This window comes from Canis aureus, chromosome 19, assembly GCF_053574225.1.
Source record: "Canis aureus isolate CA01 chromosome 19, VMU_Caureus_v.1.0, whole genome shotgun sequence".
Lineage (NCBI taxonomy): Eukaryota > Metazoa > Chordata > Mammalia > Carnivora > Canidae > Canis > Canis aureus.
Genome location: NC_135629.1, coordinates 13,207,634 through 13,233,501, shown reverse-complemented (window position 1 = coordinate 13,233,501; position 25,868 = coordinate 13,207,634). Strand labels below are relative to the sequence as shown.

The 25,868-nt window shown below is 39.3% G+C and overlaps 1 long non-coding RNA gene across 20 annotated transcripts in view; it reads left to right on the top strand.

Annotated features, from left to right (window-relative positions):
- The window catches only part of LOC144289656 (uncharacterized), a 469,344-nt gene that overhangs the window by 202,184 nt on the left and 241,292 nt on the right, over window positions 1-25,868 (top strand). For 2 of the 20 annotated variants that reach the window (XR_013357510.1, XR_013357511.1), the window contains exon 5: window positions 22,767-22,954. The exons of the other annotated variants lie outside the window; for them this stretch is intronic. This is a non-coding gene — a long non-coding RNA (uncharacterized LOC144289656). The remainder of the gene's footprint in view (window positions 1-22,766; window positions 22,955-25,868) is intronic. 20 annotated transcript variants of the gene reach the window in all.

The following is a 25,868-nucleotide window of genomic DNA, read 5'->3' as shown; positions in this document are numbered from 1 at the left end:
GATATATCTGGAATTTGAAAAACAATGCTAGTATATTTTTACATTTATACTGAAATAAAATATGTCACATACTGCATACTCATACCCTAGCTAAGAAGCAAATGCTTCATGCCACAAGAGCAAGTAAAAGAGGAGCCTCAAAAAAAAAAAAAAAAAAAAAAATTCCTAGGGCTTTGATTTCAAATCCTAATTAGTTGTACTTGGAAAATTAGTTCCAAGTACAGATCTTGGCACTTATAATTGTGAGCTGACATTGAACTCACTTTATTTTAGACTTTTAAAGCAGATTAAACTCATGTTAAATTAAGTTTTTCTTCTTTCCTGTTGCCGTTTGAACATAAATCTTTAAACAATTCATCAACACTGCTTCTCTGGCTTCTGGGAAAAGGGTCCATTCTCTCATCCCAGCGACCAATGGTTGGTTTTCATGAGCCTCCCAGTTTTCCACTGATGAAAATTTAAGCAGCTTAAATCTTTCCTACAAATTACCAGGTCATTTAAAAATAAATTGGGCTCATTTTAATCTAATTCCTAATGCACAACTGCCTGGGGAGTTATTTTCAGCTCCGTTTGTTGCAGTTTGCAATTATCATGCTCCTTTTAAAGAAAAGAAAAGTAACAGGACTATATTTTATGTGAATTACCAATGATCTTTCAGAGCAACTCATATTTAAGCTAAATAATGGGAGGAATGAAAGACAGAATGGGGAATGATACAGGCTTGAAAAGGCCCAGCAGAAAATAGAAATGGTAAGGACCTATAGTCCAGGTGCTAATATTTTACCTTTTTGGGTCTTGCAGATCCCGGGTCTGCAAATGACAACAATTAAGGTAAATAATTGAAAGGACTTGATTTTTCTAAGCCTGCCAATTCTGATAACATGACTGTGAAGCCACCAGCCAAATTTTACTCTGAGGATTCTGATTTTGAGAGGATAGGACTTGTATGCTTAGTTACTAAAATGAACAGTATAATTCAGTCATTGATTAAACCAGAGGGAATTGCTTCGACTCACAAGCCTCAGATGACAAAATCAGAATTGATTTCTTACTTATCCAAGTTCTGTATATTATAAGAGTGTGGGAATTACAAAAATCATTTCTACACCTCAGATGGAAATGTCTGTCTCCAATGCTGTATGCAGTGTGCTTATGTTCATGAGTTTAGAAGCACCTGCAAGATGTAAATCGAAGGTTGTGGGAATTCAAAGGAAGAAAAAAATGCTGTCTGATTTCAGAAGGAGGAGGTGGAGTGTTCTGAGTAGCCTTTGTGGCAGAGGGGGCTGTTGGATAGGGAGGTAGATCAGATTTAAGACAGTGGGGAAATGAGTGCATTGGACTTTTGGTCAACAGTGGTAGGGGAGGGAGAAGAAACATTAGGCTTAGTTTGCCAGGAAAGGGTTTCAGACAGGGGGTCTAGTGAGCGATAGAGTTGTGCTGCGGGTCAGTTGGGCCAGATGGTGGAATGATTGACTAAGGCATGTGGATTTTCTGCTGTGGGCAGAAAGGAACCTTTAAAATAATTTGAAGAATAAAATGCCGGATTAGTAAAGACAAGATTGGGAATCACTTTTATTTCTTTCTGAACAGATACCATAATGTTGTTTTGCCACTTTGGCATTTTAATGGCAACTTTAAATTTCCCTCTCCCCCCCAATTTAGAGTGAACAGAAGGAGCTGTACTTCTAAAATAATATTGACATATGAGCTAGCTTTCTACAAACATAAAAGAGGATAATTAGCAAACATATGTTGATTCAAATTTAGGTTAAAAACACTCACATGTATTTAAAAGTGGATACCTTACCATTTGGATGGCAAATAGCTAATAAAAAATATCATTCTATTTAGTTCAAGGTCTCCTAAATTTAATATAATTCTCCATACATATTTTAGATGATAATGATGACCATAATAATAATGATAATCTAATAACCTAAGTGCTTTACATGTAGTATTTTTCAAATTCTCATACAACTCCATCAGGTAGGTGCTATTATTATTCCTATTTCATAGACACAGGGACTGAGGCACAGAGAGCCTGAATAATGTGATGGAGACCACACAGGTGATGAGTGGAAGAGCTGGGATTTGATATAGTATTTTGACCCTGGAGTCCATGTTCCTAACCAATTTTTCAGGTTGCCTCTCCTAGCACAGTAGGGGCTATAATGCAGGCTATGGGAACAAAGAAACTGAGACATAAGGACAATGAATTAAATAAGATCTTCTAGAAACAGGAAAATATAGGATTGCTAAATTTACTTTTGGCTTAAGACAATAGCGTATGGAAATGAATGATGCTTCTTGTGAATTGCTGCAAGTAGAAGGTTTTTGTTTTTGTTTTTGTTTTATCTTTAGTGACCATCACTCACATAGAAATTCGGCTGAAGCTAGAGTAAGTGGATGTTTAGCAGGATGAATGGGCAGTTCAAGAATTTGATGTATGGAAATCAGCACATAGATTCCTAAGGGTCAATCTTGTCCCCAAGGTGGACCAGGCCTGCTTAAATTAGGAAAATGTTGTTAAAGGAATCATTTGTGGTAGGGCATGTTCTCTAGGCCAGGAGTGGGGGAAGGTAGACACTGGCCCTCTCATGATTTGGGCAGATGATTTAGTGCTTGGTGTGTCATGGGATAAGGATTAAGTCCCTCATTTTTAATTTTTTTTTAAATTTTTAAAATTTTTTTTAAAGATTTTTGTTTATTCATAAGTGATACACAGAGAGAGTCAGAGACACAGGCAGAGGAAAAAGCAGGCTCCCTACAGGGAGCTCCATGCATAGGTCCCTCATTTTGGAGTTTATCCTTCTAGAGTCTTGAAGATTACCACAGGGAATAGCATTAGTTCCAGGGAGGAATCCTGAGCAGGGGGAAGAAGCGGCTACTACATGGGGAACTTTCTATCTGAACATGTCTATGTAGTGATAAAGAGCTGGCAATACTTAATAGAGGTGTGCTGTAGAAGTGGTTCTGACCTGGAGATCTTGAATTGCCTGTCCTGTTCTTATCCTCCTTCCCATTCTCTTCTATCACAGCTTAGTTCAAGTTCCATTTTCCATTTTATTTCCCTAGTTTCTATAAAAAACTGCTTTGGCTAAAGTATCTTAAATTATTCAAGCATTCATTTATTCATTAATTTATTCATCAGCTATCAATTAAGTATGTAATATATGCCTGGCTCTGTACTACATGTTGGGTATAGCAGGACAAAACAGACATGTCCCCTGGTCTGATGAAGTTTACTGTCTACTGGGATAAAGATTTATTAAACATGCATAATAATATAATACCCTGCTAGCATTGTCTTTTTTGCGTAAAAGTTCTTAGTAGGTTTTTATTTTCCACCGAATGCAATTTGTAAAGACTGTTTAATCAGAAGTTCAAAGACTTTGAAAGCTTGATGCCATCCTCACTTTCCTGGCTTTTTTCATTATTGTCTTCACTTGGATGTACTTGATTTCCAGCTGAAAACTGCCTATATTTTGCTGCCTTTCAGGCTTGGGCCTCATCTTCCCTTTACTTTCTGTGATCACCTTGTCTCCACCAGTTTTGCCTGCCAGTCCTAGAAGGTCCACCTTAAATGCCATGGTCTTCTTTAAACTTTTCTAGATCTTAAAGTGACTCCTTTGTCCCCTTGACCATGTATGCCTTTGTGTTTACTTAATGGCATCATCTTCTTGGTGCTTTGGTGATTTGTTCAGGGATGGGTATTTGATCCAGTCAGAGCTATAGAGACTCGGTAAGGACTTTGCTAGAACCTCAGGACGCTAGACTTTTGCTTTTCCTTGTTGTCTTTAAATCTGAGGGAATGTGAGCCATTTTCTTTTTTTTTTTTTAATTTATTTTTTTATTGGTGTTCAATTTACTAACATACAGAATAACACCCATTGCCCGTCACCCATTCACTCCCACCCCCCGCCCTCCTCCCCTTCTACCACCCCTAGTTCGTTTCCCAGAGTTAGCAGTCTTTATGTTCTGTCTCCCTTTCTGATATTTCCCACACATTTCTTCTCCCTTCCCTTATTTTCCCTTTCACTATTATTTATATTCCCCAAATGAATGAGAACATATAATGTTTGTCCTTCTCCGACTGACTTACTTCACTCAGCATAATACCCTCCAGTTCCATCCACGTTGAAGCAAATGGTGGGTATTTGTCATTTCTAATAGCTGAGTAATATTCCATTGTATACATAAACCACATCTTCTTTATCCATTCATCTTTCGTTGGACACCGAGGCTCCTTCCACAGTTTGGCTATCGTGGCCATTGCTGCTAGAAACATCGGGGTGCAGGTGTCCCGGCGTTTCATTGCATCTGAATCTTTGGGGTAAATCCCCAACAGTGCAATTGCTGGGTCGTAGGGCAGGTATATTTTTAACTGTTTGAGGAACCTCCACACAGTTTTCCAGAGTGGCTGCACCAGTTCACATTCCCACCAACAGTGTAAGAGGGTTCCCTTTTCTCCACATCCTCTCCAACATTTGTTGTTTCCTGCCTTCTTAATTTTCCCCATTCTCACTGGTGTGAGGTGGTATCTCATTGTAGTTTTGATTTGTATTTCCCTGATGGCAAGTGATGCAGAGCATTTTCTCATATGCATGTTGGCCATGTCTATGTCTTCCTCTGTGAGATTTCTGTTCATGTCTTTTGCCCATTTCATGATTGGATTGTTTGTTTCTTTGGTGTTGAGTTTAATAAGTTCTTTATAGATCTTGGAAACTAGCCCTTTATCTGATATGTCATTTGCAAATATCTTCTCCCATTCTGTAGGTTGTCTTTGAGTTTTGTTGACTGTATCCTTTGCTGTGCAAAAGCTTCTTATCTTGATGAAGTCCCAATAGTTCATTTTTGCTTTTGTTTCTTTTGCCTTTGTGGATGTATCTTGCAAGAAGTTACTATGGCCGAGTTCAAAAAGGGTGTTGCCTGTGTTCTTCTCTAGGATTTTGATGGAATCTTGTCTCACATTTAGATCTTTCATTCATTTTGAGTTTATCTTTGTGTATGGTGAAAGAGAGTGGTCTAGTTTCATTCTTCTGCATGTGGATGTCCAGTTTTCCCAGCACCATTTATTGAAGAGACTGTCTTTCTTCCAATGGATAGTCGTTCCTCCTTTATCGAATATTAGTTGCCCATAAAGTTCAGGGTCCACTTCTGGATTCTCTATTCTGTTCCACTGATCTATGTGTCTGTTTTTGTGCCAGTACCACACTGTCTTGATGACCACAGCTTTGTAGTACGACCTGAAATCTGGCATTATGATGCCCCCAGATATGGTTTTCTTTTTTAAAATTCCCCTGGCTATTCGGGGTCTTTTCTGATTCCACACAAATCTTAAAATAATTTGTTCTAACTCTCTGAAGAAAGTCCATGGTATTTTGATAGGGATTGCATTAAACGTGTATATTGCCCTGGGTAACATTGACATTTTCACAATATTAATTCTGCCAATCCATGAGCATGGAATATTTTTCCATCTCTTTGTGTCTTCCTCAATTTCTTTCAGAAGTGTTCTATAGTTTTGAGGGTATAGATCCTTTACATCTTTGGTGAGGTTTATTCCTAGGTATCTTATGCTTTTGGGTGCAATTGTAAATGGGATTGACTCCTTAATTTCTCTTTCTTCAGTCTCATTGTTAGTGTATAGAAATGCCACTGACTTCTGGGCATTGATTTTGTATCCTGCCATGCTACCGAATTGCTGTATGAGTTCTAGCAATCTTGGGGTGGAGACTTTTGGGTTTTCTATGTAGAGTATCATGTCATCGGCGAAGAGGGAGAGTTTGACTTCTTCTTTGCCAATTTGAATGCCTTTAATGTCTTTTTGTTGTCTGATTGCTGAGGCTAGGACTTCCAGTACTATGTTGAACAGCAGTGGTGAGAGTGGACATCCCTGTCTTGTTCCTGATCTTAGGGGAAAGGCTCCCAGTGCTTCCCCATTGAGAATGATATTTGCTGTGGGCTTTTCGTAGATGGCTTTTAAGATGTCGAGGAATGTTCCCTCTATCCCTACACTCTGAAGAGTTTTGATCAGGAATGGATGCTGTATTTTGTCAAATGCTTTCTCTGCATCCAATGAGAGGATCATATGGTTCTTGGTTTTTCTCTTGCTGATATGATGAATCACATTGATTGTTTTACGGGTGTTGAACCAGCCTTGTGTCCCAGGGATAAATCCTACTTGGTCATGGTGAATAATTTTCTTAATGTACTGTTGGATCCTATTGGCCAGTATCTTGTTGAGAATTTTTGCATCCATGTTCATCAGGGATATTGGTCTGTAATTCTCCTTTTTGGCGGGGTCTTTGTCTGGCTTTGGAATTAAGGTGATGCTGGCTTCATAGAACGAATTTGGAAGTACTCCATCTCTTTCTATCTTTCCAAACAGCTTTAGGAGAATAGGTATGATTTCTTCTTTAAACGTTTGATAAAATTCTCCTGGGAAGCCATCTGGCCCTGGACTCTTGTGTCTTGGGAGGTTTTTGATGACTGCTTCAATTTCCTCCCTGGTTATTGGCCTGTTCAGGTTTTCTATTTCTTCCTGTTCCAGTTTTGGTAGTTTGTGGCTTTCCAGGAATGCGTCCATTTCTTCTAGATTGCTTAATTTATTGGCGTATAGCTGTTCATAATATGTTTTTAAAATCGTTTGTATTTCCTTGGTGTTGGTAGTGATCTCTCCTTTCTCATTCATGATTTTATTAATTTGAGTCTTCTCTCTCTTCTTTTTAATAAGGCTGGCTAATGGTTTATCTATCTTATTAATTCTTTCAAAGAACCAACTCCTGGTTCTGTTGATCTGTTCCACAGTTCTTCTGGTCTCGATTTCGTTGAGTTCTGCTCGAATCTTTATTAACTCCCTTCTTCTCTTGGGTGTAGGATCTATTTGCTGTTTTTTCTCTAGCTCCTTTATGTGTAAGGTTAGCTTTTTGTATTTGAGTTCTTTCCAGTTTTTGAATGGATGCTTGTATTGCGATGTATTTCCCCCTTAGGACTGCTTTTGCTGCATCCCAAAGATTTTGAACGGTTGTATCTTCATTCTCATTAGTTTCCATGAATCTTTTTAATTCTTCCTTAATTTCCTGGTTGACCCTTTTATCTTTTAGCAGGATGGTCCTTAACCTCCATGTGTTTGAGGTCCTTCCAAACTTCTTGTTGTGATTTAGTTCTAATTTCAAGGCATTATGGTCCGAGAATATGCAGGGGACAATCCCAATCTTTTGGTATCGGTTCAGACCCGATTTGTGACCCAATATGTGGTCTATTCTGGAGAAAGTTCCATGTGCGCTTGAGAAGAATGTGTATTCAGTTGAGTTTGGATGTAAAGTTCTGTAGATATCTGTGAAATCCATCTGGTCCAGTGTATCATTTAAAGCTCTCGTTTCTTTGGAGATGTTGTGCTTAGAAGACCTATCGAGTATAGAAAGAGCTAGATTGAAGTCACCAAGTATAAGTGTATTATTATCTAAGTATTTCTTCACTTTGGTTAATAATTGATTTATATATTTGGCAGCTCCCACATTCGGAGCATATATATTGAGGATTGTTAAGTCCTCTTGTTGAATAGATCCTTTAAGTATGATATAGTGTCCCTCTTCATCTCTCACTACAGTCTTTGGGGTAAATTTTAGTTTATCTGATATAAGGATGGCTACCCCTGCTTTCTTTTGAGGACCATTCGAATGGTAAATGGTTCTCCAACCTTTTATTTTCAGGCTGTAGGTGTCCTTCTGTCTAAAATGAGTCTCTTGTAGACAGCAAATAGATGGGTCCTGCTTTTTTATCCAGTCTGAAACCCTGCGCCTTTTGATGGGGTCATTAAGCCCGTTCACATTCAGAGTTACTATTGAGAGATATGAGTTTAGTGTCATCATGATATCTATTCAGTCTTTGTTTTTGTGGACTGTTCCACTGAACTTCTTCTTAAAGGGGAATTTTAAGAGGCCCCCTTAAAATTTCTTGCAGAGCTGGTTTGGAGGTCACATATTCTTTTAGTTGCTGCCTGTCTTGGAAGCTCTTTATCTCTCCTTCCATTTTGAATGAGAGCCTTGCTGGATAAAGTATTCTTGGTTGCATGTTCTTCTCATTTAGGACCCTGAATATATCCTGCCAGCCCTTTCTGGCCTGCCAGGTCTCTGTGGAGAGGTCTGCTGTTACCCTAATACTCCTCCCCATAAAAGTCAGGGATTTCTTGTCTCTTGCTGCTTTAAGGATCTTCTCCTTATCTTTGGAATTTGCAAGCTTCACAATTAAATGTCGAGGTGTTGAACGGTTTTTATTGATTTTAGGGGGGGATCTCTCTATTTCCTGGATCTGAATGCCTGTTTCCCTTCCCAGATTAGGAAAGTTTTCAGCTAGAATTTGTTCAAATACATATTCTGGCCCTCTGTCCCTTTCGGCGCCCTCACCCCAATTAAATGTAGGTTTTTCTTCCTCAGGCTGTCGTTTATTTCCCTTAATCTATCTTCATGGTCTTTTAATTGTTTGTCTCTTTTTTCCTCAGTTTCCCTCTTTGCTATCAACTTGTCTTCTATGTCACTCACTCGTTCTTCCACCTCGTTAACCCTCGTTGTTAGGACTTCTAGTTTGGATTGCATCTCATTCAATTGATTTTTAATTTCTGCCTGATTAGCTCTAAATTCTGCAGTCATGAAGTCTCTTGAGTCCTTTATACTTTTTTCTAGAGCCACCAGTAGCTGTATAATAGTGCTTCTGAATTGGCTTTCTGACATTGAATTGTAATCCAGATTTTGTAACTCTGTGGGAGAGAGGACTGTTTCTGATTCTTTCTTTTGCGGTGAGGTTTTCCTTCTAGTCATTTTGCTCAGTGCAGAGTGGCCAAAAGCAAGTTGTATTGGGAAAAAGAGAAAAAGAGAGGAGAGAAAGAAGGAAAGAAAAGAGAAAGAGAAAAAAAAAGGGAAGAAAAAGAAAAAACAAAAACAAAAAAAAAAAAAAGAAGAAAAAGAGAAAGAAAAAGAAAGGAGAAAAAAAGGGGGTGGGGGAAGGAAACAAATCAAAAAGCAAAACAAAACAAAAACAAAAACAAAAACAAGAACAAACAAACAAAAAAAGAACCACCGGGGAGTATCTTCTGATTCTGTGTTCTTTAAGTCCCTTGGCTTCTCCTGGAAGTTGTCAGTCTAGCTGGTGTTCTGGGGGAGGGGCCTGTTGTGCTGATTTTCAGGTGTTAGCACTTGGGGGAGCTGCTGTGCCCCTGCCTGGTGCAGGGCTCAGTGGGGGTTGTTTACCCCGTGAGGCCGCAGGAGGAACAGCCCCAGTGGCGGGGCAGCTCTGGAAACCTGGATTCAGCTCCGGCAGGAACTCCGTCTGCAGGGCCTGGATGCTCCGGGGCGGGACCGCTGCTCTGCTCAGCTGGGGCAGGAGCGTCCTTGCTGTCCTGGGCCCTCCCGGCCTCTGCCTGTCCCGGGGGAGGCGGGATCCTGGGCTGTGTCCCGGCGCCCTGTGCTCCGGAGCCTGCGCTGTTGGATTCGCGCTGTTGGATTCGCGCTCCCGGGCCGCACAGCCCCCTCCACGGAGCCGCCGCCCGAGCCCCTCCGAGCTGCTCCTGGAACCGCGCAGGCCCCTCCGCACGGAGCCTCTTCCTCTGCCCGAGCCCCTCCGAGCTGCTCCCGGGGCCGCGCAGCCCCCTCTGCAGAGCCGCCCCAGAGCCCCTCCGAGCTGCTCCGGGTCCCGCCGCGCGCTGCAGCCCTTAGGGAGCTCGGCGCACTCTCCTGGGCGCGCAGTTGCTCTGTTACTGTCCCCGGGAGCCCGAGGAGATCCTCGCCCTCCTGGGTCCTGCTCCACCTCCCCACGAGCCCCTTTCCCCCGGGAAGGTCGGTGCAGCTCCTGCTCCTCCGGGACGGGGCTCTCCTGTCCTGGGGACACTCGCCCCGGCCTCAGCCCGGCTCCTCCTGGGCCCCTCCCCCTTGGAGGCCTTTGTTTATTTCTTTTTCCCCGTCTTCCTACCTTGATAGAAGCGCGAACTCTTCTCACTGTTGCATTCCAGCTGGTCTCTCTTTAAATCTCAGGCCGAATTCATAGATTTTCAGGATAATTTGAAGGTTTTCTAGGTAGTTTGGTGGAGACAGGTGATTTGGGGACCCTACTCTTCCGCCATCTTGCTCCTCCCCCCGAATGTGAGCCATTTTCTTATTAGGAGAGGAAATCCTGTTTGAGAATGGAACCAACTCAGAAAAAAAATGGGGAGAAGATAGAGAAGAGTTCCTAATGACCTCAATTCATCCTCTATATCCTGCTGTGCCCGAAGCAAATCCTGCCCTTGGTGGTCAGTTATAGAAGCTGATAATTTGTTTGTACTCAACCAGTTCAGATTTGGCTTTCTGTCATTTACTACTAAAATATTTCTAACTGACCTGTCAGTTTGGTCGATGCCATAATCTTATTTTGATTGTTTTAAATCCAACTGTCCTTCTTTTTCTTGAGAAGGAATCCATGGCCTCAGGATGAGACAGACCTGAGTTCAACTACTTATTATTCCACTCATTAGTTATATTTGTCAGGGAAAGATGCTTAGCCCTTAGAGCCTCAGTTTCTTTATCTGTAAAATAGGAACAATAAATCTTACTCATAGAGTTGTGAAGAGTATTAAATAGAATGATATTTAAATGTTTAGTAAAAGGTTTGTTCCTTTCCCCATTCTTTGACCCTGGTCCTCTAATTCTTCTTTTAATATTCATTTCAAGACTTTTCTCCATGTATTCAAATAAAAATAAATAGGCAGAATTTTAAAAACTGTTTGCCTTTAAGTGATCACATATAAATATTCATATAGTCTCATGTGAGCCTCTGAACAAATTTGTGAGACCACAGTAGATAGCCTTATTTTATAGATGGGTAGAGAGAGTGAGACAAATGTCTTCGATCCACAGCTGGGAAGTGTCAGATTGCACTCAGATTCAGGTGCTCTGAGAATTCTACTTTTATTTTTAACTGCTCCATTAGCTCTCCCAAATCAAGTAGGAAGAGCAGACCTACGTGATGAAAAATGACTGAAGCAGGCTTCTATCATCCAGAAAGGGCAAGTGAAAAAACTCAACATGAGTGATGGATATGAAACTGGAAGTTTGAAAAGTCAGAATTACCCAGTGGTGTCTCTGATGTGTTTGAAACCTTCTGGGAAAAGAGCACAAAGGAAAAGATTATTCCATATTAAAATTCTTCTGATATTAAGTGGGAGAAAGGACAAGAGAACTTCCTGTCATTTTTGTCACTTCAGAAAGATTGCTTTTAATTCTATTTGGTTGAATAGCTGGGCTAAAGCTCCAGGTAATGTGTAGGCTCAGCAGCTTCCACATGACAGTATCTTGGGATCTTTGAGAAGTCACCAGCCCTTGCTGTTCATGTTTCTTTCTCCTTGCCTTCCACTCTGCAGATGTAAGCTACAAGCTACTCTATAGGATTCAGAGAAAATACCTAATGAGGATATGACATTCTGTATGGATTGTAAAGATCCCATCTTTTCTACAGGACTTTGTAACTAAAAATTTTGAGGGCAGTTTTCCAGCTCTGTTTTGTTATGGGGAGAAAAAAAGGCATGCATACAGAATTACCTGTGCTATCAGAGGCAGACATACTGGGATGGTAGGTAGGTAGTTTCCCTGGCAACATTACTGACCTAAAAGTACAGTCCTCTGCTCATTTTTATAGTCATGTGTAATATTGTTAGGAGACCTAGAGATGCTGGATATTTAAGCCCAGAATAAAATTGGAAGCATTATTACCTTTACTTCAAAATAGAGATGGAGAAATCCAACAGAAGTCACAGTACTCGATTCATTAATATTTTCAGCACCTTCTCATCTTTTTCCTATTCTATTTCAGAAAACCATGGTATCACTCTAGAGTGTGAATTCATAAATGGCAAGGATTTCAATGGCAGACACATACTTTCAAATATTTTTTAAATGTATGGGCTTTATTCATAAACATTCAGCATTTTCATTTAAAATCTGTATAACTCAAGGTGAGGAACATAAAGTATCAGTGATTGCTGCAGCAGAATAACACTTCAATTTAATATTCAAGTCAGTTCAAGCTCAGTTCCATCTTTCTGGACTAGTCATATCAAGGATTTAAAAGTTTGAAAACACCATAAGACCCTTTTTTCTTCCAAATCTCATGACTTTGTTTGACCTTTGGGCTACCACTTTGATAAACTCTTTATTATAAACCTTGGCTGGCAAGCCAGGATGTGGCTATTGTTAATTCTGGTCTGAATCTGTATTTGAGGAATGCCTTACAAATTTGTAAGCAATTTTACTGGTCATGTAATTACCAGGTCTTGGTAGTATATTTCTATTTATATAATTTAAAATATTACTATGTTTGTAAATAGAGGCTTATGATGGTTTCCAGCACATGGAGAGCTATTCTATTTGACTTCCAGAATCTTGTCAAATTTGAGAAAGATATTCTGCATCCCTGAAGGCTACTTTTGGGGAAGGGAAGTTGAAATTCCCATATTTTCTGGGAAGGCTGTATTAAGTCATTTAGAGGGAAGACCATGGGCCACATGGCCTACACCTAGAGGTTCAAATCATAGTTCTTTCCTTGTTGATTCCTTGGTAACTGACAAACCTAAAGCTAGAGAAAACCACAGTTTCTACAGATGGTGTTCCTCCTCTGGCTGTGTCTCTGACTCCCAGATGTGATGTGGATACCAGTCTTGAGCTGTGTCTGCAGAATGTCTGTACCAAATTTTATTTAGTTGAATAGATCAATTAAAACACCAAGCAGGAGGTAGGCTCAGCAGCTTCCAGATCCCAGTCTACTGGCATCTCTTTGAAGTCATTAACCCTTGCTGTTCATGTTTCTTTTTTCCTCTCTCTCTCCTAATCTACAGATGAAAACTACTCTATGAAAATGCCTGACAGTGTGGATATAATGTCCTGTATGGGTTATAAAGACCCATCTTTTCTATAGGACCTTGCAAGTATAAAATTTTTGAAGAACATTTGTCTTGAATAATGATGGAGTCTTTAGATCTGATCCATTTGTATAATGATGGAGTCTTTAGAGCTGTTGTTGAGGAAATTGATGAATATGTGTAGGGCATGGTTTTTGACATTTTAAAGTAATACAAAACACAACTCTTCTTCTTAGTGTGCTGGTCATCAGGTGGTGGGGACATTCCAAGAACTGAGGGCCAGTGCTAGCCAATGGTGTGATGGGTATGAATTGTATGAAACAAAGACCACATGAAGGGAAATACTGGGAAATAGGGGTGGTGAATTAGATTGGGGTTGAGTTTCAGAAGGCCTTGAATGAAGGATAAGTTAGGTACTCAGTTCTATAGATAATAGGGAGTTTGGTGGCATTTACAATTTCCAGGTGGTATTTTTGGGAAGATTCATGAGGTCAGGGAGACTACCTTCTTTGGTGCTCACCTTGCATAGAGTCTGGCACATAGTTGGAATGTGAATATTAGGTGAATGTGTAAATGAATGAAGCTGTATTATATATAAAATAGGAGATTGGAAGTTCTTAAAACATTCCAGGGATGAGATGAGGGCCTGGAGGCAATGGGAATAGAAGAGGCCTGGGACACATAAAAGAGGCAGGGAGCCTGCCTTCAGCCCAAGGTGTGATCCCGAAGTCTCGGGATCGAGTCCCATATCGGGCTCCCTGCATGGAGCCTGCTTCTCCCTCTGCCTGTGTCTCTGCCTCTCTCTTTATGTCTTTCATGAATAAATAAATAAAATCTTAAAAAAAAAAAAAAAAAAGAGGCAGGGATTGATGATGTAATGTGGAAGTGAAGCTGAAGGAGGAACAAAGAAATAAATACATGAAGGAATGAAGGAGTCTAAGGTTGAGAACCAGATTAGGAGATTGTATTATTCCATTTTACAGAAATGGCAACTTTAGTGAGAAGACCATATTTGGGCTTAGATATGTGGCATTTTAGCCTATGACTGTTGACAGGCTGGCATAGACAGGACTGGTAGGCAGGTGAAGACCTTGCCTGAATGTGGGGTCCTTTGAAGAGTGGGTGGAACTGGTTAAAGAGAAAATGCAACAGTATTCCCAACTTTGAACTACATAGGCATTACCTTTTCAGGGCAAAGTGGGATAGCAGAAAGTTGGAATCCTGTATATCTGCATTTAGATCCCAGTATTGCCATTTTCTGTGCTTTCTAAGAGTCAGTATAGCCTAGTGATTAAAGGCATGGTGTCCAGAGCTGAAACAACTATGTGCAAATCCTGGCTCTGTCACTTACTAACTGTGTGACTTTAGGCAAATTACTTAAACTCTCTATGCCTCTATTTTCTATTTTCTAATCTCTTAAATTAGGATAGAAATAGAACGTACTACATGGGATACTTTCAAGGATCATTTGAGTTACTATAAGTAAAATACTAGGGCTTTGTAAGTACTGGGTAATAATAATAATCATCTCTATTTAGGGGAATCACTAGTTTGAATTATGTTTAATGTCTAGAGGACTCAGTACCCTGATTTGTAAGAGTGGGTTTGATAACTGAAAAGAAATATACTTCCCCTTTTCCCAAAAGTGATAAATGTTCCATTCTAAGTGAGCTCTGGTTTTTGCTTCATGGGATTACTTGGGGTTCTTTGTGGCTTATTATACTTTACCATTTGATAATTCATTTATTTTCCCCAGACTGACTGCTGTTAAGGCAATATCCAGATGAAATTGATGTTTTGACACCTCTAATATGAACCCTCTGTCCCCACTGTCTGTGTTAGGCTTTTTCAGTTGCAACTGTTAGAAAAAAAAAATCAAGCAAACATTAAAAAGAGAATCGACTCATATAGCTGAGAAGTCTGTGGATCATTTTATCTCTTGGTGTGACTGAATCTAGAAGCTCAAATGCTATCATTGGGGCTCCATCTCTTCCTTCCTTTCTTGCCTCTCTCTGTTCTATGGAGATTTCTAGATGAAATATATCCCATAGAATACCTATTTACCAGTTCAAGGAAGGAATTTCAACTGTCTTTACTTTGGTGACAAGCCTCAATTCTTAATCAGCCATTTTATTCAGAGTAATGGTCTGCTGTGATTGGCCTGACCTGGGTCACATGCCACTTTTATGGACAGGACCCAGGTCTATAGGCAGAAGAAGTCAAAGGAAGGTTTTTGGGAAGTCTGGAAGGATACCTACTCTAATCCATTATACTCAGTTATCTACAAATGTAGGCTGGGAATGTTTTTCCTTCTCTGTTATTGAATACAGAAACCATAAAAACAGGGTTCTTTTTATTCTCTCTGGATTGGTTTCTTGTCAGTTAAAACAAAAATGATGCAAACTCTTCTAAGATTCAGTGCACCTAGAATAGTAAAAGAAATACCAGGTGTGGTTTGAGTTAGTCCCTGGGTGTCCTGGAACATTTGAGAACCGGGGCTGGTTGAAAGTACTCAAAGGTTGGCTGTAGTTAGCTTTTGCTAACTTTTCCAGGCACCATGAAGATCAACAAATTAATGTTTCTGGATCCTTTAATATCCTCATGTCTAAGGACTAAATGCTTCCCCACAATGCTTCATTTTGATTAATTTTAATTTTTCACGCATAATCCTGAAACAGAGATAGTTTGTTTTATTTCTAAGCAATAAAGCTGTTCCTTCCACTCCCCTCCTTTTCCTTCTTTTTTTCCCCTCTTCTTGTACACTATGTTAGCAGTGTTAATGTTAGTAATACTATATTACTTTGAGCACATAGTTCTGGTCACCCTAAATTCTCCCCAGTTTCATTCTTTGTTCTGGATTTCAGATTCTCTGTGTCTAATGTATTATTCACTATATGATTCTCACAGAAGAAGATCTATTATTTACAAGGTTGTAGGATTTCTGAAATTCCACAAGGTTTCTTGTGAGTTTGTAAAAAGCATGCTTGGGTAGACAGGTTTGTTGTCGTACCACTTGCAACCAGCATCCTGATACATGGACTTTATTCTCTGGATGATGCTTTGTTCCGAACTCTTGTATATTCCAGCAAGAAATATTTTGATGCTTTGTATATTAATATGACCTATCAATTCTATCCCTCTTTAATTTCCAGAATTTATAGAATCAATGGCATTCAGCTATAAGCATCGTAAACTAAATCAAGGACTGTGTGCAGCGCCCAGAATTTGTTGAGTTGAACTCATTCTCCAGATAAGTAGGCAAGATTAGATTTACCACTGGAGGGCAGTAGGGTGATGCATCCCAGAACTGAGAGTTTGTGGGTATTTCTGTTTCTCTTACCTTGTGAAAAGATTGGTTTTACAACTTTTTAAAAAAGGCTTAAAAAAAAAAAAAAAAGACATATCCTTTGTCACTGGGCTATATTGGAGCTCAGATAGGCTAAGATGTGGTCTTTCTAATTCCAATAATGCTTTTGGTTTCTGTAGCTATTGGTGTGCTGGTAAATGTTTAACAACAAGCCTTTTTGGGGAAAAACCCTGATTTGCAGCATTTGCCAATTTCTGTGGTATAAATATTTCCATCGTGGCTAATTTAAAGCTACTGATTTAATGTTACTGATTGTGGTGTTAGGATAAGATGTGTACAAATTGGCCCATAGAAGCTGGCTCTAGCATACCCTTATTAGCTATGGTCACTTCTCATTTAATCCATGCTATTAGTTTTGTTTTCAGATGTACATGTCTTCACTCTTTCTTAACAATCCAAAAACCAGAGAATACATGCCTGATCATTTTTGTCTCCTCACAGTGCACCCAGCACAGTACCTTAGACATTTTAACTTTTTCAATGAAAACTTTTGTCGATTAACATACATACAAAGCAATGACCAAATTATCCATGAATTAACAATTGAATTGTAATGAAACCTTACAATTATAGTGTAGCCAGTCCGTAGTTCAAGAAACAGTATGTTATTAGCATTCCAGGAGCCCCCATATACCTCCTCCAGTCACTAACTTTCTTCTGTCCTAAGTTCTACCTCCATAAATTGGTTTTACCTGTTTTTTGAAATTTCATAAAAATGGAACCAGATAGTACTCAGTCTTTTATGTCTGCCTTTTTTCACTCTGCATTGTGTTGTGTGATTTATTCATTTGGTTGTACATAGTTGTACTTCAGTTTCACTGCTGTATATAGTATTCTATTGCATGAATATACTACAATTTATTCATTCTGCTTTTTCTTTTTGTTTTTTAATTGAGGTATAATTGACATAACTTAGTAGTTTCAGGTGTGTGATATGATGATTCAATATTTGTGTATATGGTAAATTGATTACTACAATAAATCCACTTCATACCCATCACCATAAATAGTTGCAAATTTTTTTCTTGTGATGAGAACTTTCAAGATCCACTCTCCTAGAGGCTTTCAGATACTCAGTACAGTATTACTGACTGTAGTCACCATGCTATACATTGCATCTCTATGACTTACTCACTTTATAACTTATAAGTGGAAGCTTATTCCTTTAGATACCCTTCTCCCATTTGCCCACCTCCCAACCTCCTACCTTAGGCAGTCACTTCTCTATATCCCTAAGTTTGTGTGTTGTTTTGTTGTGGATTTTTTTTTTTTTTGGTGTGTATGTGTTTAGGTTCTACATATAAGTGAAATCATATGATCTTTTTCTGTCTGACTTCATTCACGTAGCAAAATGCTCCCAAGTTCTGTCCATGTTGTCACAGATGACAAGATTTCATTTTTCTATCACTGAATATTATTCTCGTGTGTGTGTGTGTGTATGTATGTAGATCTATGTATATCTATATATCTCACATTTTCTTTTCTTTTTTAGGTAGGGTCCATATCCAGTATGGAGTCCAGCGTGGGGCTTGAACTCACAACCCTGAGATTAAGACCTGAGCTAAGATCAAGAGTCAGATGCTTAACTGACTGGTGCCCCTCACATTTTCTTTTACTACTCATGGATCGATGGACATTTAGGTTGTTTCCAAGTCTTGGCTATTATAAATAATGCTGCCATGAACATGGGGGTGCATATACCTTTTCAAATTAGTGTTTTTGTTTTCTTCTTAAAAATATCTAGAAGTAGATTTGCTGGATTGTATGGTAGTTCTATTTTTTTTTAAGATTTTATTTATTTATTCATGAGAAACAGAGAGAGAGACAGAGAGATGGAGAGAGACAGATAGGTAGAGACACAGCCAGAGGGAGAAGCAGGTTCCATGCAGGGAGCCCGACGTAGGACTTGATCCCTGGTCTCCAGGATCACACCGTGCGCTGAAAGTGGCGCTAAACTGCTGAGCCACCTAGGCTGCCCTGGTTCTGTTTTTAATTTTTTGAGGAACCTCCATACTGTCTTGTCTAGTAGCTTTGTTAAGTTACATCTCTACCAAAGTGCACAAAGTTTCCCTTTCATTTATCTTTGCCAACACTGATTATTTCTTGCCTTTTTTGATAATAGCCATTCTAATGGGTGGGAGGTATTGTCTCATTGTGGTTTTGATTTGCATTTCCCTGATGATTAGCGATGTTGATTGTCTTTTCATGTATCTGTTGGCCATCTGTTGTGTTCTTTGGAAAAATGTCTATTCCGATTCTCTGCTTATTTGTAAATAGAATTGTTCTTTCTTTGCTATTGAGTTGTAAGTGCTTTATATATTTTGGATAGTAATCCTTATTGGATAAAATACTTGTAAAAATTTTCTCCCATTCAGTAAGTTGCCCTATTTTGTTGAAAATTTCCTTTGCTTATCCGAAGTTTTTAGTTTGATGTGGCCCTGTTTATTTTTGCTTGTGTTGCCTTTGCTTTTGGAGTCAAATCAAATTATCCACAACACCCATATCAAAGAGTTTACTGCCTGTATTTTCTTCCAGGAGTTTTATGGTTTCAGGTCTTATATTCAAATTTTGAGTTATTTTTCTGTGTATTGCTAATTCTTGTTTTAAGATAGTAATGTAGTTTCACTCCTTTGCATGTGGGTGTCCAAGTTACCCAACACCATTTATCGAAGAAACCTGTGTTTTTTTATTAATTGTATGTTCTTGGCTCCTTTGTGGTAAATTAATTGACCATATGTGGATAGGTTTATTTCTGGGCTTTGTTCTCTGTCCATTGATCTATGTATCTGTTTTTATGACCACAAAGCCCAACCAATTTTGAGAAAGAACACAACTGAAAGCATCGTCTCAAAATTGATTGGGCTTTGTGGTCATTTTTGGTTCCATACAAATTTTAAAATTATTTGTTATATTTATGTGAAAAATGCCACTGGACTTTTGACAGGGATTTCACTGAATCTGTAGATTGCTTTGGGGTATGAACATTTTAACAATATCAATTGCTTGAGTCCATTAGCACAGAATATTTTTCCACTTATTTGTGTCTTTTAAGTTTCTTTCATTAATGTCTTTTAGTTTTTAATGTACAGATCTTTTACCCCCTTACATAAGTTTATTCCTAGGGATTTTATTTTTTGATGCAATTGTAAATTGGATTTTTAAAAAATTGTCTTTCTTATGGTTTGTTTTTATTTTTTATTTTTATTTTTTAAAATATTTATTTATTCATGAGAGATACACAGAGAGAGAGGCAGAGACACAGGCAGAGGGAGAAGCAGGCTCCATGCAGGGAGCCCGACATGGCACTCGATCTGGGGTCTCCAGGATCACACCCCAGGCTGCAGGCGACGCCAAACCGCTGCGCCACTGGGGCTGCCCAGGGTTTGTTTTTAGTATACAGAAATACAACATATTTTTGTATATTGGTGTTGCACCCTGAAAATTTCCTAAATTTGTATATTAGTTCTAACAGTGTTTTGGAGGAGTCTTTAGGATTTTCTATGTCAATAATGACATCTTCAGATAATGACAGTTTTATTTCTTCATTTTCAACTGGGATACTTTATATTTCATTTTATTGTCTAATTCCTCTGGATAGGACTTTCAGTAGTATACTGAATAGAAGTATCAAGGGTAGGTATTTGTGTCTTGTTCCTGATGTTAGAGGAAGAGCTTTTGGCTTTTCGCCATTAAGTATGATGTTAGCTGTTAGTTTATCATATACAGCCTTTATTATGTGGAGGTACATTTCTTCTATATCCACTTTTTTGAGGGTTCTTTTCATAAGTGGATGTTGAATATTGTCAAATGCTTTTTCTGCATCTTTGAAATGATCGATTTTTATCTTACATTTTGTTGATATAATATACTACATTGATTAGTTTGCTGGGATGGAAGCATCCTTGCATACCTAGAATAAACCCCACTTGATCATGGTGTTGATTCTTTTAATGTATTGTTAAATTGGATTTATTAATACTTTGTTAGAATTTTTGGATCTGTGTTCATCAGAAACACTGGCCTATAATTTTCTTAATTTGTGGGATGAGGGTAGGGAGTGAGAAGGGAAGGGTTGGGAGGGAAGTGTATAATGACAACTTCCTGGAGGAGATTTTATCTGATTTGAGACCTAGAAAATGAGATAGAGAAGGAGCATTTTTCAGGCTGAAGGAATAGCTTGTGCAGTGAACCAGAGGAGGTAGAGATGGCTCAATGAAGTAGGGGAATGGGAAATGATTTTCACAGTATAGTTGAAGGCTAGTGTGGGCAGGGTAGAAGAAGAAGGTGATTAAACATGAGACTGAAATGGAAGTTAGATTGTGGAAAGGTTTTGTATTCTCTTGCAAAAACAAGGGTAACTACTGAAATTTTTAAGCAAATTTGGCTATGAATTCTCCAATTTTTGGTGAATGGAATAGTTTGGGGCATCTGGCATAATCAAGGTAGAGCCTACCATCTTGGCTTTAGGAATAAGGTTTCAAATCATGTCTGAGAAGTAGGATCAATGATCAGAATTTTGTCATTTTGTACTAGTAAACTAGCTCTCTTGTGGACAGAGGAGGAGAGGTGTGAGCTCTAATTTTAGTGTTGGCTGATTTCCATGGTGTAAATATTCCTAACCAGTGTGCACAATTACTGAAACTTTAACAGTTGGCTCTTGCAGCCAGATGAGCCTACCTCAGCACCACTAGTTTTGCCACCAAGTTTACTCCAGGACAGAGCTTCTAAAGATAGCATTAGAGGTCCTTAATTCTGAGCTCTCAAACTTTATCATACAATGCTCTAACCAGGGGCACTTGTTAAAGCATACATTTTCTATTTCCAAAGATTTTTCTTTTGTCCCCCAAAGTTTGATCCTTTACATCTGGGATGAGGCCTGAAGGTTTGCATTTCTCACAAGGTCCTAGGTAATGAATCTGGGGACCATGCTTTGAAGACCACTGCCTTCAAATCAACCTCTTTGTTCCTACCCCTAGATGAGATTATTTCCAGATTTTTATGGAGGAGATGAGCCTATAGAATATTGCTCCTTTTACTAGATAAGAAGGAAATGAGACAGACTCATGTTAGTCATAAAAGAGAAGACATTAATGGCAGCATCATGAAACAGAAGGAATCAAAATTTAAACTAAGAATATTTGGATTGAGTATTGCTTTGGCTGGATAAATGAAGCTGTAGTTTTCTACTTGAATTGTAGATGATTCTCCTACCTACAAAATGGGCACTCTGTTATCAGTTATGTGATAGGATTATTTTAAAGATCATGTGAGGGCAGCCCCACAGGCCCAACAGTTTAGCACCACCTTCAGCCCAGGGTGTGATCCTGGAGATCGGGGATTGAGTCCCATGTCAGGCTCCCTGCATGGAGCTTGCTTTTCCTGCTGCCTGTGTCTCTGCCTCTCTCTTTCTTTCTGTGTCTGTCATGAATAAATAAATAAAATCTTTAAAATAAATAAATAAATAAAGATCATGTGGAAAAAAAAAATAAAGATCATGTGAGGCAAATACGTTTATTATGACAAACTATCATTTATAACGACAAGCACTATACAAATATTAGCTATTGCTTTAGAAATAAGTCTGAAGTTAAAGCTCAGAGAGGTACAATGATTAGATAGCTAGAAGCAAGACCTACTCATTTTCAGTTTAGTGGGCTTTCTCTTACATTAGTGGTTTTCAAATATTTCTTTTAGCCAAGGGACCCTTTCTTCAAATGAAACTCTAGGAGCAAGAGCAATATAGGAAATAATGACAGAGGAGGTGGTCTGATTAAAATAGGAGAAGGAAGCAAGCACTGCATCCTTACAGCAATCCCCCTGAAATCTTGAGGTATCACAGTCCAGTGTGAAAACCTAAGTGCTGGCCTGCTATTTTCTGGAAGCAATTTCTGAATGAAGTGACAGCAAGCAGGTTCAATAGGAACTATGATGGCTTTGGGTAAGTTCAGCACCAGTGGGTCTCAAGTTAGTAGCACATGAACATCACCTGATAGAGCTTTGAAAAATCCCGCTGCTTAGACCACACCCCACACCAACTGTATCAGAATACCTGGAGTATGAACAGTTGTCTATACCTTTAAGTACCCTCAGTGATTTAAGTGCACAGCACAGGTTGATAACCAGACATATACTAGTAGTTCTCAAAGTGTGAACCCCAGACCACCAGCATCAGCATCACTGGAGCTTGTTAAAAATGCAGATTTTCAGGCTTCACCCCAAACTCTCTGCATCAGAAAATTCTGGGGTTAGGGCCTAGACATCTGTGTTTGAACAAGCTTTGCAGCTTTAGCAGTTATAGGCCTGAGAGGGACCCCCTGCAGGTGTTTCTGAAACCAGAGGTCACTTCTATTATCTGACAAGCTAGAGATGCACATGGCTGATTCTTTGTGTTCTCAGTATTCTCTAGTGTAACACCTGGTTGTTTATGGGGTTTTTAATTCTTACAAGTGGGGAGAATAAAGTGATACATATATTTTACATGTATTAATTATTTTTGTTGATTTTGTTTCTCAGTTTAACTGAAATTGCTATGAGGAAATCAGAAAATGAGGGAGACTTTGCCTGTCAGGAAAGAAAGGAATAGGTCTAGATTTGGGTGAGACAAAGGAACCATGGGGGAAGATGTGGAATGCCGAAATTGGGGAAAAAAGAGAAATAAAGAATTCTGCGGATTGCTGTGCTCCTTGCCACTGTTACCATAGGTAAGAAAAAAATCTATGTAGAAAATGGTGAATGTACCAGAGCTATACTGGCCCAGAGCCAATGGTCTCCAGTCACATGCCCTTAACTTACCTTATGGCTGACATGAGTCCATCAGTCCCCATCTCAGCTTTCATGTTCAACTGGATGTTTCTGCTGGGCTACTTAATGATTCTGTGGGTTCCCTTCCCAGTACTGACTATAGGTTATAATTACTCTTTTGGTGTGTGTACTTGTTATTATGTATAGAGACCATAAATTCTTTCTCACGAGTGTCCAAGATGGCCCTCAGAGATTCTAACCTTCTTGCAAGCCTATTATATATATATATTCCCCTCCCACAGTGACTAGGGCTAACCTTTTTTTTTAAAAAAAAAAAAAAAAAAAAAAGAGAGAGCGAGAGAGAGGCAGAGGGAGAAGCAGGCTCCATGCAGGGAGCCCAATGTGGGACTCGATCCCGGGTCTCCAGGATCACTCCCCGGGCTGCAGGCGGCCATAAACCGCTGAGCCACCAGGGCTGCCCGGACTAACCTTTGTGATCAGTAGAGTATTGTGGAAATGACAGATTGTGATTTCTGAGGCTAGGTCATAAGAGACATTGTGGCTTGCTTTTTGGTGTATCACTGACTCTGGGGGAAGCCAGCTGCCATGTTGTGAGGATACTGAAGCAGCCCCAGAGAAGAGTCTATGTTGTAAGACCTCCTGACAATAAGTGAAATAAAACTGCCATGTGAATGAGCCATCCTGGCATCAGATCTCCCAGTCCCAATTTAGCTTTCAGATGGCACAGATGTGGCCAACATCTTGGCTAGAAACTCATGAGAAATCCAAATCGGAACTGCCCAACCAAAACACTCCTGAGTTACTTACTCCAAAAGAGTGTAAGATAACAAAATGTTATTGTTGTTTTAAGCTGCTGAGTTTGGGGATAATCTGTTACAAGGCAATAGATAACCAATGTACTCAAGGAAGGTAGGGTCACTGTGTTTTGCTCTTCCTCAGAACTTAGCACAGTGCTTAGCTTATAAATTCACTAAATATTGTTTCAGCCTTTAAATGTTTTTCCTCCCCCCCCCCACCTCACATGCACATACACCCACCATTCTCTGTTTTTTTTACCTTTTTTTAAATAATAAATTTATTTTTTATTGGTGTTCAATTTGCCAACATACAGAATAACACCCAGTGCTCATCCCATCAAGTGCCCACCTCAGTGCCCATCACCCATTCACCCCCACCCTCCGTCCTCCTCCCCTTCCACCACCCCTAGTTCGTTTCTCAGAGTTAGGAGTCTTCATGTTCTGTCTCCCTTTCTGATATTTCCACCCATTTCTTCTCCCTTCCCTTATATTCCCTTTCACTATTATTTATATTCCCCAAATGAATGAGACCATATAATGTTTGTCCTTCTCCAATTGACTTACTTCACTCAGCATAATACCCTCCAGTTCCATCCACGTTGAAGCAAATGGTGGGTATTTGTCGTTTCTAATGGCTGAGTAATATTCCATTGTATACATAAACCACATCTTCTTTATCCATTCATCTTTCGATGGACACCGACGCTCCTTCCACAGTTTGGCTATTGTGGACATTGCTGCTATAAACATCGGGGTGCAGGTGTCCCGGTGTTTCACTGCTTCTGTATCTTTGGGGTAAATCCTCTTACACTGTTGGTGGGAATGTGAAATGGTGCAGCCACTCTGGAAAACTGTGTGGAGGTTCCTCAAAGAGTTAAAAATAGACCTGCCCAACAACCCAGCAATTCCACCATTCTCTTTGAAGTCAGTTTGGCCCACCTTATCCTCAGTAGGCTTTGTGCTTCTCCATCATGTTGATTTGATTTTGAATCCCTGCCTTGTGCCTAATGTAGTCAGTAGCCATTGGACAAGCCTTATAAACAGAATAATGTCTCAGTTGTACTCATACTTCAAAACCCTACTCCAATTTCCCTAAAGCTTCTCCAAACACTACAATACACAAAGCATACACTCCCTTCTCTACCAGATTCATCAGGGTTCCAGCAAATGGCAAACTTATATTGATTTGAAATAGTTTAATAAATGAACTGCTTACAAAGGTGCAACCAGTGTTGAGGGAAACCAAGAAGGGATGGTGAGGGACCTCAGGGACCCTGAGGCTAGTCATAGCTGGAAACTGTTACCGTTTGTAGGCTGAAAGGGAAAGTAAAGGAGTGGTGATGGACACCTAATAGGATCCTGTAGTAAGTAGGCAGACAAGAACCAGGGAAATAAACACATTTACCTCACTCTTATTCTGCCCTCTTGATCTCCTACTGGGCCTCCCATTGACTGAATCCAATCAAAATCTGGAAACGAGTCTGTTGGTATATCCATATGGTATATCCATAGTGGCCACACAGTGGGGTAGAGACAGGATGGACAAAGGGCTCTGGAGAGGCATATAGAAAATATCTAGTAAATTCCCTGCCTCCCCATAGCTCTTAATGCCTGTACATCAATTTGGAAATTACACAGGCTCTTATGCATGGCCTTTTTTACATTATTACTGTGCATTAGTATTTAACTTTGGCACGTTGTTTAACATTGCAGGTATTAATGATTTCTCTTCCCAGCAATGTTACAAATTTGTAGAGGATGATGAGCATATCTTAATTTTTTTTTGTCTTCTTACCTTATAAAGTTGGCATTCCAATACAAATTTATTGATTCCACAAAATTTTTTTTAAAAAGGTGTTTGTTGAGGTCTTTTTAATGAGCTGTCAAACCCAAAAGTATAGTATAGGAACTATATTTATTTAATGTTAGGTATAATCAGGTATATATCAATACAAAGCAGACTTTATTTTAAAGTTAGAGTCTCTCAAAGGTGGAATGGAATGTTTAGAGGGCATCTATGCAAACTGTAAAGCATGAAATCCTTCTGTAATATCCC